General features: G+C 40.4%; 1 protein-coding gene across 2 annotated transcripts in view; it reads right to left on the reverse strand.

The window, feature by feature from the left end:
• LOC137626456 (uncharacterized) overlaps positions 1–12500 on the reverse strand; it is a 422371-nt gene that overhangs the window by 265992 nt on the left and 143879 nt on the right. The window lies entirely within an intron of this gene.

The raw sequence follows: 12500 nt of genomic DNA on the forward strand, positions 1-12500 counted from the left end.
TTTATCATAGCGTTGAAGAGAGACGAGGCACAGACATCAGCGTCTTTCGGAGCAATTATCGATGGGAGTGGAGCTCGGTGGGCTGGGTTCATTGTTTACATACATACAAAACATACATACAAACATACATAGATACATACAAAATTCATAGATACATACATACATACACTCTCTTGTATATATGTAAGGGTTTGGGGCCACCCGGAGCGTCTTTTATCTGATACTATGACTTCTATCATCAAGGGTAGTTCCAGAGAGGGTTTAACATAAGGGACACTTTGAGTACATACATACATACAAACATACATACATACATAGATACATACATACATACATACAACTCTCTTGTATATATGTAAGGGTTTGGGGCCACCCAGAGCGTCTTTTATCTGATACTATGACTTCTATCAAGGGTGGTTCCAGAGAGGGTTTAACATAAAGGACACTTTGAGTTGCGTACTTCAATGCATGCATTGCGGATAAAAAAGACTGCTTAGCAACCACATCGAACCCTCCAAAGAGTTCTGTCCGGGATGGTACGTACACACACTAATAAAGGGTTTAAAGGTTTAAAGGCCGCTCATGAATGGCAGAGGTAAGGGACAGTGGACATTGCCCTAGAAAGCAGAACAATACCCTGGAGACTGACCATACATACATATGATCTCCGCCCAAGCCCCTTCTCCACCCGTGCTAGGACCAGGGAGGGCCAGGCAATGGCTTGCTGATGACTCAGAAGGTAAATTTAAAGACTCTACCAAACTCCAAATCCTTAGCTGACAAGAAGGGTGGGGTTGCAGCGACCAAAGGAAATAACGAGGCAATGGCTGCTGATGACTCAGAAGGTAAATTTAAAGACTCTACCAAACTCCAAAATCCTTAGCTGACAAGAAGGGTGGGGTTGCAGCGACCAAAGGAAATAACGAGTTTGAGCGGGGACTCGAACCCCAGATTGGCGATCACCGCTAGCGGGACGTTACCCCATCGGCCCACCACAACCGGGGACGGGCTGAATTGCGAATGAGACTTCTCAACAGCACGTTGGATCCTCCAAAAAATGCAGCGCTTCCTATCCGAAGCCTCCTAGCGTATATCCCTTCCATAAAGGAGATTCGGCTCAACAATCCTTGCGCATATCCTGCAAACCTTTCTTCCGGTTAACCAGGTCATATTCCGTTATATCAACTCCACGGATGCGTAATTGAGTTAGATTATGGTATTCCATTCTTTTACTCAATTCCATTTACATTCTCAATCTCCCTCTCAGTCCAATTTTCCTCTCAGTTTTCTCTTATTGTTAACAATTTCAAATTCTTTCACCAGTTTCTTCCCATTTTTCGGTCACGATCGCCAATCAGCATTATAGCGTCTAAAACACTTTTACCGTTACAATGACCTCCACAACTTTGCTATTTTCTCTGAATTCTGGCATCATATATATATATATATATAATATGGCAGGAGAGAATTAGAAATGAAAGTATAAGAGAGATTACTCAAGTGCCATATGTGGATGAGATCATGATGAAGGGGTGGAAGGAGATGGTTTGGTCATGTTCTTCACGCTCCCCAAGAGAGATTTAGTTCACCAAACGTATAATTGGGCTCCACAAGGCACTAGAAGACTTGGAAGGGCCCAAGTTTACATGGCTGAGAACTATAAAAACAGGAAGGAGGAGATGATGAATGGAGAAGTATTGAATTAAAAAGCTCAATATACAGACGACTGGTGAAATCTAACCAAAGCCCTTTCTGCCAATAGGCATAGGAGATTATATATATATATATATATATATATATACAGCAATAACAACAAATGCAAACCATTTCTGGTCCACTGCAGAACATAGGCCTCAGACACACCCTTATTCATGTCTGGGGTTTGGCCAGTTTTCATCACCACGTAGGGCCAGTGCGGATTGGTGATGGTGGGAGATTTTTTCTGATCTCTCACAGTAAATAAGTCCTCAACGTTTCTATCACCACGTAGGCCAGTGCGGATTGGTGATGGTGGGAGATTTTTTCTGATCGCTCACAGCAAATAAGTCCACAACGTTTCTATGAATTTGCAACATCAACTTCATAACTATTTTATGATTGCAACATTAACTTTATAGCATTTGACACCTTTCTGAACTTGTAAAAATTACCTTTGACACCTTTCTAAACTTCTAAATCTGCCTTTAAACGCATTTCTATACTTGTAGAATTACCTTTGACACCTTTCTAAACTTGTAGAATTCCCCTTGACATTTTTCTAAACTTGTAAAAATTACCTTTGACACCTTTCTAAACTTGTAAAATTCCCCTTGACACCTTTCTAAACTTGTAAAATTACCTTTGACACTTCTAAACTTGTAAAATTATCTTTGATATCTATCTAAACTTGTAAAATTACCTTTGACACCTTTCTAAACTTTTAAAACTACCTTTAAACGCCTTTCTATACTTGTAGAATTACCTTTCACACCTTTCTAAACTGGTGAAATAACCTTTGAAAACTTTCTAAACTTGTAATATTACCTCTGACACGTTTCTAAAACTTGTAAAATTACCTTTAACACCTTTCTACACCTGTAAAAGTACATTTGACACCTTTCTAAACTTGGAAAATTACCCTTGACAATTTTTCTAAACGTGTAAAATTACCTTTTGACATTTTTCTAAACTTGTAAAATTACCTTTAACACCTTTCTACACTGTAAAAATTACATTTGACACCTTTCTAAACTTGTAAAATTACCTTTAACACCTTTTCTACACCTGTAAAATTTACATTTGACATTTTCCTAAACTTGTAAAATTACCTTTGACATGTTTCTAAAATTGTAAAATTACCTTTGACACCTTTTTAAACTTGTAAAATTACCTTTGACACTTCTAAACTTGTAAAATTATCTTTGATATCTATCTAAACTTGTAAAATTACATTATACATCTTTTAAATCCTGCCAAAATTACCTTTGAAATCATTCTAAACTTGGGAAAATACCTTTGGACATCTTTCTAATCCTGCAAAAATTACCTTTGAAATCATTCTAAACTTGGAAAAATACCTTTGACATCTTTTCTAATCCTGCAAAATTACCTTTGAAATCATTCTAAACTTGGGAAAATACCTTTTGACATCTTTCTAATCCTGCAATAAATTACCTTTGAAATCATTCTAAACTTGGGAAAATACCTTTGACATCTTTCTAATCCTGCAAAAATTACCTTTGAAATCTATTCTAAACTTGGAAAATTACATTTTGACATCTTTCTAATCTTGTAAAATTTACATTATTCTTGACGGGTCGTGTACACTAGTTTTACACACATATAATATATACAATATTATTAAAGATAATTCTAACGTTCAAAACAACTTCCAGAAGAGTAAGCCTATGGATAGATATGTGCTTAAAATGCATCCATAACGTTTACAAACCACCCAGACGAGTAGAAACTAGTTCTTCGCTAAGACAGCATCTATAACGATTATAGACACATTTGGAAGTGCATTTTGCGCAAACACACAATCCCCCTTTAAGGCAGAAAACATAGATTTCGTTGGGAGGTTCCACTTCTTAGAATCTGTGACGCAAAGTCGAAAAGAGAGTGTCTTTCAAAATTGCGGCAACTCTGATCAAAAAGAGAGTGTCTTTTGAAATTGCGGAACTCGGGTCATTGTTTTATCGTGTGGGGTTTTTTTTTTTACATATATATTTTCCTGTTCTTTTAAGGGATGTTTTTATGCATTACTTGTTATCAATTTAATTGTACTTACTTACTTTACAATCTCTCTCTCTCTCTCTCTCTCTCTCTCTCTCTCTCTCTCTCTCTCTCTCAGAAAATTAACAAGGATACTAATTTCTCTTTCTGTGTCATAAGAAAATAAACAATGAAATTCATTCTCTCTCTCTCTCTCTCTCTCTCTCTCTCTCTCTTAAAAAAATTAACAAGGGTACTAATTTCTCTTTCACTGTGTTAAAAAAATAACAATGAAATTTTCTCTCTCTCTCTCTCTCTCTCTCTCTCTCTCTCTCTCTTAAAAAAATTAACAAGGATACTAATTTTCTCTTTCTCTGTGTTAAGAAAATAACAATGAAATTCATTCTCTCTCTCTCTCTCTCTCTCTCTCTCTCTCTCTCTCTCTCTCTTAAAAAATTAACAAGGATACTAATTTTCTCTTTCTCTCTGTGTTAAAAAAAATAACAATGAAATTCATTCTCTCTCTCTCTCTTTTCTCTCTCTCTCTCTCTCTCTCTCTCTCTCTCTCTCTCTCTCTTAAAAATTAACAGATACTAATTTTCTCTTTCTCTCTGTGTTGAAAAAAATAACAATGAAATTCATTTTCTCTCTCTCTCTCTCTCTCTCTCTCTCTCTCTCTCTCTGTTCGAAAATTAACATTGAAATTTCATTCTTTCTCTCTCTTAAAAATAACAATGAAATCTCTCTCTCTCTCTCTTCTCTCTCTCTCTCTCTCTCTGTTCGAAAATTAACAATGAAATTTTTTTTCTCTTTCTCTTAAAAATAACAATGAAATCTCTCTCTCTCTCTCTCTCTCTCTCTCTCATCTGATCCTCAAGAAACATTTCCATATAGAAATATCACTCCAACCTTATAACTTTAACAATGAAATTAAGATCATTATTGGCAATAGTAGTAATAGCTTTAAATATAACACTATTAGCATCCTTATCATAAATAGCCAAGGTGCAACCCTAGTTGGATGGACCAATAAAGAATAAATAAAAATAAATTATTAAGAAATAATAAAAAAAAATAAATATGAAATAGGAATGAGTTATGTTAATAAATATTAACTGGTTGATAGTCGACTCATGTGGGTCACCCAGTGAGGGAGAAAAAGTGAGATAGAACATAATAAGTCAAATTGTAAACCTCGTCGAGGTAATCCTCAAAGTCCATACGACCTTACTAGAGATATTGGTAACTCTCCCTTATTGAAGGTAGAGGACCTCGATGAGGTTAAAATTGCCTTAACATAGTTAACCCACTCAAACCTGAGGGCCTCGTAGAGGTAAACATCAAGGTCTATAGGACACTGGTAATCCTCTCCTTATCAGAAGTAGAGGACCTCAATGAGGTAAACCTCAGAACCGAGGCCCTCGTGGAGGTAACCCTCAAGCCATTTTCCCATGAGTAAAAAGAAGACAAAATATATAATTTGGTTCATTTGATCGACAGACGTTTGAAAGTTTTGGTTTCAGAGCAGGATAATAAAGTGTATCGATGAAGTGGAAGGTGTATGGATAATGTGGAGGGTGTATGGATGAAGTGGAGGGTGTATGGATGATGTGGAGAGTGTATGGATGAAGTGGAGGGTGTATGGATGAAGTGCAGGGTGTATGGATGGATGTGGAGAGTGTATGGATGAAGTGGGAGGGGTGTATGGATGAAGTGGCAGGGTGTATGGATGATGTGGAGGGTGTATGGATGAAGTGGAGGGTGTATGGATGAAGTGCAGGGTGTATGGATGATGTGGAGGGGTGTATGGATGAAGTGGAGGGTGTATGGATGAAGTGCAGGGTGTATGGATGAAGTGGAGGTGTGTATGGATGATGTGGAGGGGGGTATGGATGATGTGGAGGGTATATGGATGAAGTGGAGGGGTGTATGGATGATGTGGAGGGTGGTATGGATGATGTGGAGGATGTATGGATTATGGGAAGGGTGTATGGATGAAGTGGAGGATGTATGGATGAAGTGGAGGGGTGTATGGATGATGTGGAGGGTGTATGGATTATGGGAAGGGTGTATGGATGAAGTGGAGGGTGTATGGATAATGTGGAAGGTGTATGGATGAAGTGGTGGGTGGTATGGATGATGTGGAGGGTGTATGGATTATGGGAAGGGTGGTATGGATGAAGTGGAGGGTGTATGGATAATGTGGAAGGTGTATGGATGAAGTGGAGGGTGTATGGATGATGTGGAGGGTGTATGGATGAAGTGGAGGGTCTATGGATGAAAGTGGAGGGTGTATGGATGATGTGGAGGGTGTATAGATAATGTGGAAGGTGTATGGATGAGTGGAGGGTGTATGGATGATGTGGAGGGTGTATGGATGATGTGGAGGGGGTGTATAGATAATGTGGAAGGTGTATGGATGAAGTGGAGGGTGTATGGATGATGTGGAGGGGTGTATAGATAATGTGGAAGGTGGGTATGGATGAAGGTGGAGGGTGTATGGATGATGTGGAAGGTGCATGGATGAAGTGGAGGGGTGTATGGATGAAGTGAAGGGGTGTATGGATGAAGGGTGGAGGGTGTATGGATGATGTGGAGGGTATATGGAGTTAAGTGGAGGGTGGATGGATTGGATGTAGAGAGTGCATGGGATGGATGTGGAGGGTGTATGGATGATGTAGAGAGTGCATGGATGATGTGGAGGGTGTATGGGATGATGTAGAGAGTGCATGGATGATGTGGAGGGTGTAAGGATGATGTAGAGAGTGCATGGATGATGTGGAGGGTGTATGGATGATGTAGAGAGTGCATGGATGATGTGGAGGGTGTAAGGATGATGTAGAGAGTGCATGGATGATGTGGAAGGTGTACTGGATGATGTAGAGAGTGCATGGATGATGTGGAGGGTGTATGGATGAAGTGGAGGGTGTATGGATGAAGTGGAGGGTGTATAGATTATGTGAAGGGTGTATGGATGAAGTGGAGATATATGGATGAAGAGGGAGAGTGTATAGATTATGAGAGGGGTGTATGGATGAAGTGGAGGGTGTATGGATGAAGTGGAGGGTGTATGGATGATGTGGAGGGTGTATGGATGAAGTGGAGGGTGGATGGATGATGTAGAGAGTGAATGGATGATGTAGAGAGTGCATGGATGATGTGGAGGGTGTATGGATGATGTAGAGAGTGCATGGATGATGTGGAGGGTGTAATGGATGATGTAGAGAGTGCATGGATGATGTGGAGGGTGTATGGATGATGTAGAGAGTGCATGGATGATGTGGAGGGTGTATGGATGATGTAGAGAGTGCATGGATGATGTGGAGGGTGTATGGATGAAGTGGAGGGTGTATGGATGAAGTGGAGGGTGTATAGATTATGTGAGGGGTGTATGGATGAAGTGGAGATATATGGATGAAGAGGAGAGTGTATAGATTATGAGAGGGGTGTATGGATGAAGTGGAGGGTGCATGGGTGAAGTGGAGGATGTACCTATTATGTGAGGGGTGTATGGATGAATTGGAGGGTGTATGGATTATGGGAAGGGTGGGTATGGATGAAGTGGAAGGTGTATGGATGAAGTGGAGGGTGTAATGGATGAAGTGGAGGGGTGTATAGATTATGGGAGAGGTGTATGGATGAAGTGGAGGGGTGTCTGGATGAAGTGGAGGGTGGTATGGATTATGGGAGAGGTGTATGGATGAAGTGGAGGGGTATGGATGAAGGGGTGAATAGATAAAAAAAAGGATTTATGGATAAAGGAGAGCATGCACGGATGAAGTGCAGAGTGTATAGATTATAGGAGGGGTGTATGGATGAAGTGGAGGGTGTATGGATGGAGGGGTGTATGGATGAAGGAGTGTATGAATGAAATGGATGGTATATTAATAAAGTGGAGGGTATTATGGATGAAGTAGATGGGTGTTTGGATGAAGTGAAGGGTGTATGGAAGAAGGGAAAAGAACCGAGAGTAAAGGAAGAGGGACATACTATACGTATAAGGGTTTAATAAGAACCAAGGTTAAAGGGATTAGGACGTTTAGGGGTTTTACTTTGAGTAGGATGTGCAAGGGTTTAGTTAGAACCGGGATTATAGGGGAGGTAGGGCGTGTAGGGGTTACTTAGAACCGTGATTAAAGGGAGGCTGTATAGGGGAATCACTTAGAACAGAGATTAAAGGGAGGGGGGATGTATGGGGGTTACTTTTCAACCGAGATTATTGAGGGTGTACAGGGGTTAACTTAGAACCGAGATTAAAGGGTTTAGAAACGTGTAGGGGGGGGTTGCATGGAACCGTGATTAAAGGAAGAAGGGACATGTAGGGGGGTAACTTAGAACCGAGATTTAGGGGAGGATGTGTAAGGGTTAATAGAACCGTGATTAAAGGGAGTAGTAAGTGTAGGGGGTTACTTGGAACCGAGATTAAAGGGAGAAGAGCATGTAGGGGACTACTTAGAAACGAGATTAAAGGGAGGAGGACGTGTAGGAAGTTACCTAGAACAGAGGTTACAGTGGGGGAGAACGTGTAGTGGGTTACCTAGAACCAAGATTAAAGGGAGGAGGACGTGTAGGGGGTTACTTGGAACCCGTGATTAATGGAAGGACGTGGGTGGGGGTTACTTAGAACCCAAGATTAAAGGGAGGATGTGTAAGGGTTATTAGAAACCGTGATTAAAGGGAGCAGTACGTGGTAGGGGGGTTACTTGGAAACCGAGATTAAAGGGAGAGGGGCGTGTAGGGGGTTACTTAGAACCGAGATTAAAGGGAGGAGGGACGTGTAGGGGGTTACTTGGAACCGTGATTAATGGAAGAAGAACGTGGTTGTGGGTTACTTAGAACCGAGATTAAAGGGAGGATGTGTAAGGGTTTATTAGAACCGTGATTAAAGGGAGTAGTAATTGTAGGGGGTTTACTTGGAACCGAGATTAAAGGGAGAAGGGCATGTACATTGTTTACTTAGAACCGAGATTAAAGGGAGGAGGATGTGTAGGGGTTTACTTAGAACCGAGATTAGAGGAAGGAGGACGTGTAGAGGGCTACTTAGAATCGAGATTAAAGGGGAGGACGTGTAGGGGGCTACTTAGAACCGATTTTTAAAGGGGAGGAGGACGTGTAGGGGGCTACTTAGAATCGATTTTTAAAGGGAGGAGGACGTGTAGGGGGCTACTTGGAACCTTTTTTAAAGGGAAGAGGACGTGTAGGGGGCTACATACAACCGAGATTAAAGGGAGGAGGAAGTGAAGGATGTTACTTAGAACTGAGATTAATACGAGGAGGACTTTTAAGGGTAACTCTTAGACACAAGATTCACAAGAGGGGAACATGTAGGGGTTACTTAAAACCAACATAGAGGAGGGGGTGGGGGACGTAAAAGGGGTACATCGAAGGGGAGATTAAAAAGGAGGAAAGGGGGGGGGGGTGAGGGGGCTTGTTGGGTACACTAGTTTTAGTAGAGATCTTGTAACAGAAAAGTGGCTTGAAACGAGTTCTTTTCCTTTTTGGATGATGGATGGAAAGAGAGGAAGAAACAAAAGATGAAGAAGAATGGTGAGGGGGAGATGAGGAGGAGGGGGAGAGGAGGAGGAGAGTCAGGGAGAAGTGAGGCTGGGGGGAGGGGGAGAGTGTGTCCCCCTCTCCCCGCAACTTCCGATAAGTGGCATCCAAAATCTTCTTCCTCTTTTTTGAGGGAGAGGGAGGGGGTAACAAGAGAGGGGGGGAAGAGAACGGGAAGGGGGGGGGGACACTGGATCCTTGCAGCAACAGCAGCAGTAGTAGAAGCTGTTTAAAGCAGGGACAAACTGCAGCAGAGAGGAGAGAGAGAGAGGAGAGAGAGAGAGAGAGAGAATATTTTCACCAGTTTTGGGGGGAAAAATATTTTTCTATTTTTGGCATGCTGTAATAGATTTTTCTAATAATTCTAGGGGAGGAGAGAGAGAGAGAGAGAGAGAGAGAGAGAGAATTTACCCACTTTTTGGGGGAGTAATACAGTTTTAATTTTGCATTTTTGTAATGGATTTATCTAAAGAATCAAGAGAGAGAGAGAGAGAGAGAGAGAGAGAGAGAGAGAGAGAGAGTTCATCTCCTCTCTTTCTCTCTCCCTATATATATAAGGGTGGCTTACGAAGACCAACGATATGGAGATCACTGTCATATTCATTATTATTTGCGTGCAGATAACTTCCAGAGCACTTGCTTCCCAATGCCTACTTGTCTGTCCGTTCCAGAATGTCCGTAACGCCGGGCCATGGTAGTGCAAATTCTCTCTCTCTCTCTCTCTCTCTCTCTCTCTCTCTCTCTGCTTTCAGGGGGAACAAGAAAAGTCCATTATAATGCGAAATTACAAAATTATGTTAAAAAAACAAACTGAGTCATAAATCTCTCTCTCTCTCTCTCTCTCTCTCTCTCTCTCTCTCTCTCCTCTTCTGGAATTTCTTAGAAAAATCCATCCCAACGTGCAAAAATATAAGGATATTTTTCTCAAAAATAGTGATGCAACTTTTTCATCTCTCTCTCTCTCTCTCTCTCTCTCTCTCTCTCTCACTCTCTCGTAAATAATTTACTGAGGCATCGACTCCTCCATACAAGCCATAAACTCGAGAGGAGAGAGAGAGAGAGAGAGAGAGAGAGAGAGAGATTAATCACTTCATGTTAAAAACAAAATTGTGTATTTTTTGTACATCATAATGGACTTTTTATTCTAACATTCTAAGATAGATGGATTGTGTTGTGTGTGTGTGAGGAGAGAGAGAGAGAGAGAGAGAGAGAGAGAGAGAGAGAGAATCTTCTAAAATAACTCTTTCAATTAAATAAACTCAAATTAAAAACTTTAATTTGAAAGAATATTAATATACGAACCTAAAATAATCCTTTCAAACAAAAAAATTAATTATAGAAATGGCTTCGCTTCATAAATTAACAATATATTCAAGCTCCCGATAGCTGGCGAAAATAAACAATCGATCACTAGGTGGCAAGATGCGAAAGGGTTGCCAGTGAGCGCTATCGCCAGAGATTTCAACTTCTTCAATTACTAACGATTGAAACTATAAATACAGTTGTAAATAGAAGACAATGTGGGGAAATGGAAATGGAGGAAAGGGAATGATAAAGAGGAATAATAAAGGAAATGGAGAAGAAATATATTAAAAAGAGGGATTTAAAAGAAACAGAATGGAAATTCAAAAAATACAAAAAGAACCTGTAAGCCACTCACCTCAAAAACAGACTTTTAAGGTCTTCAAAAGTACAGAACTTCACCTCGAGTGTCACAGGCTCCATTGTGGCCCATTGCCGCTTGCATCAATGGGTCAGGGTTTTGCTGCAAGATTCAATGATAATAATAATAATAATAATAATAATAATAATACACGTTGCTATTTTGACACCCTCTCTCTCTATCTCTCTCTCCTCTCTCTCTCTCTCCTTCTCTCTCTCTCTCTCTCTCAAGAGATGATGATGATGATAATAATAATAATAATAATAATAATACATGAGGCTATTTTCTCTCTCTCTCTCTCTCTCTCTCTCCTCTCTCTCTCTCTAGAGATGATGATAATAATAATAAAAATAATAATAATACACGAGGCTATTTTGACTACCACTATCTCTCTCTCTCTCCTCTCTCTCTCTCTCTCTCTCTCTCTCTCTGTACATCTATGTCTTTAAAGACCCCCCCTGGATAATGAAACTTTCTGGCATAAGGCCAAAGAGGTATGATGGTGAAGGTCACTTCGGGATCAGCTGACTTCGGGAGTTATGGTGAAATTGGGTCCTTACTAAATTGGATCTGACGAAATTGGGTCCAATAGACTTGGGTCTGGTGAAACTGGGTCTTATTAAATTGGGTCCAATAGACTTTGGTCTGATGAAATTGGGTTTTTACTAAATTGGGTTTGATGAAATTGGGGTCAGGTGAAATTTGGTCTGGTAAAATTGGGTCTTACTAAATTGGGTCTGGTGAAACTGGGTCTTATTAAATTGGGTCCAATAGACTTTGGTCTGGTGAATTTGGGTCTTACTAAATTTGGGTATGGTGAAAACTGGGTCTTATTAAATTGGGTCCAATAGACTTTGGTCTGGTGAAACTGGGTCTTACTAAATTGGGGTCTGGTGAAACTGGGTCTCATAAAATTGGGTCCAATAGACTTTGGTCTGGGTGAAATTGGGTCTTACTAAATTGGGTCTGGTGAAACTGGGTCTCATTGAATTGGGTCCAATAGACTTGGGTCTGGTGAAATTGGGTCTTACTAAATTGGGTCTGACGAAATTGGATCCAATAGACTTGGGTCTCTTGAAACTGGGGTCTTATTGAACTGGGTCTAGTAGACTTGGGTCTGGTGGAATTGGGTCTAATGAAATCGGGTCTTACTAAATTGGTTTCAGTAGACCTGGGTCTCGAGAAAATTACGTTTTGCCAAATTGGGGTCGGGTGAAATTGGGTCTAATGAAATAGGGTCTTACTAAATTGGCTCTATTGAAATCTGGGCTTAATAAATTGGGTCATGAAATCGGGTCTTACTAAATTGGGTCGGGTGAAATTGTATCTTACTAAATTGAGTTTGATGAAATTAGGTTCAATAGAATTGGGTCTGGTGAAATTGGGTCTGAGGAAATTGGGTCATAATAAATTGGGTCTGATAAAATTGGGTCTGGTGAACTTGGGTCCTTATAAAATTGGGTCTTACTATATTAGGTTTTGGTGAAATTGGGTCTTACTAAATTGGGGTCTGATGAAAATCAGGTCTTACTAAATTGGGTCCGATGAAATTGGGTCTTACTAAATTGGGTCTGATGAAATCAGGTCATAC

Source organism: Palaemon carinicauda, chromosome 34 (assembly GCF_036898095.1).
Source record: "Palaemon carinicauda isolate YSFRI2023 chromosome 34, ASM3689809v2, whole genome shotgun sequence".
Lineage (NCBI taxonomy): Eukaryota > Metazoa > Arthropoda > Malacostraca > Decapoda > Palaemonidae > Palaemon > Palaemon carinicauda.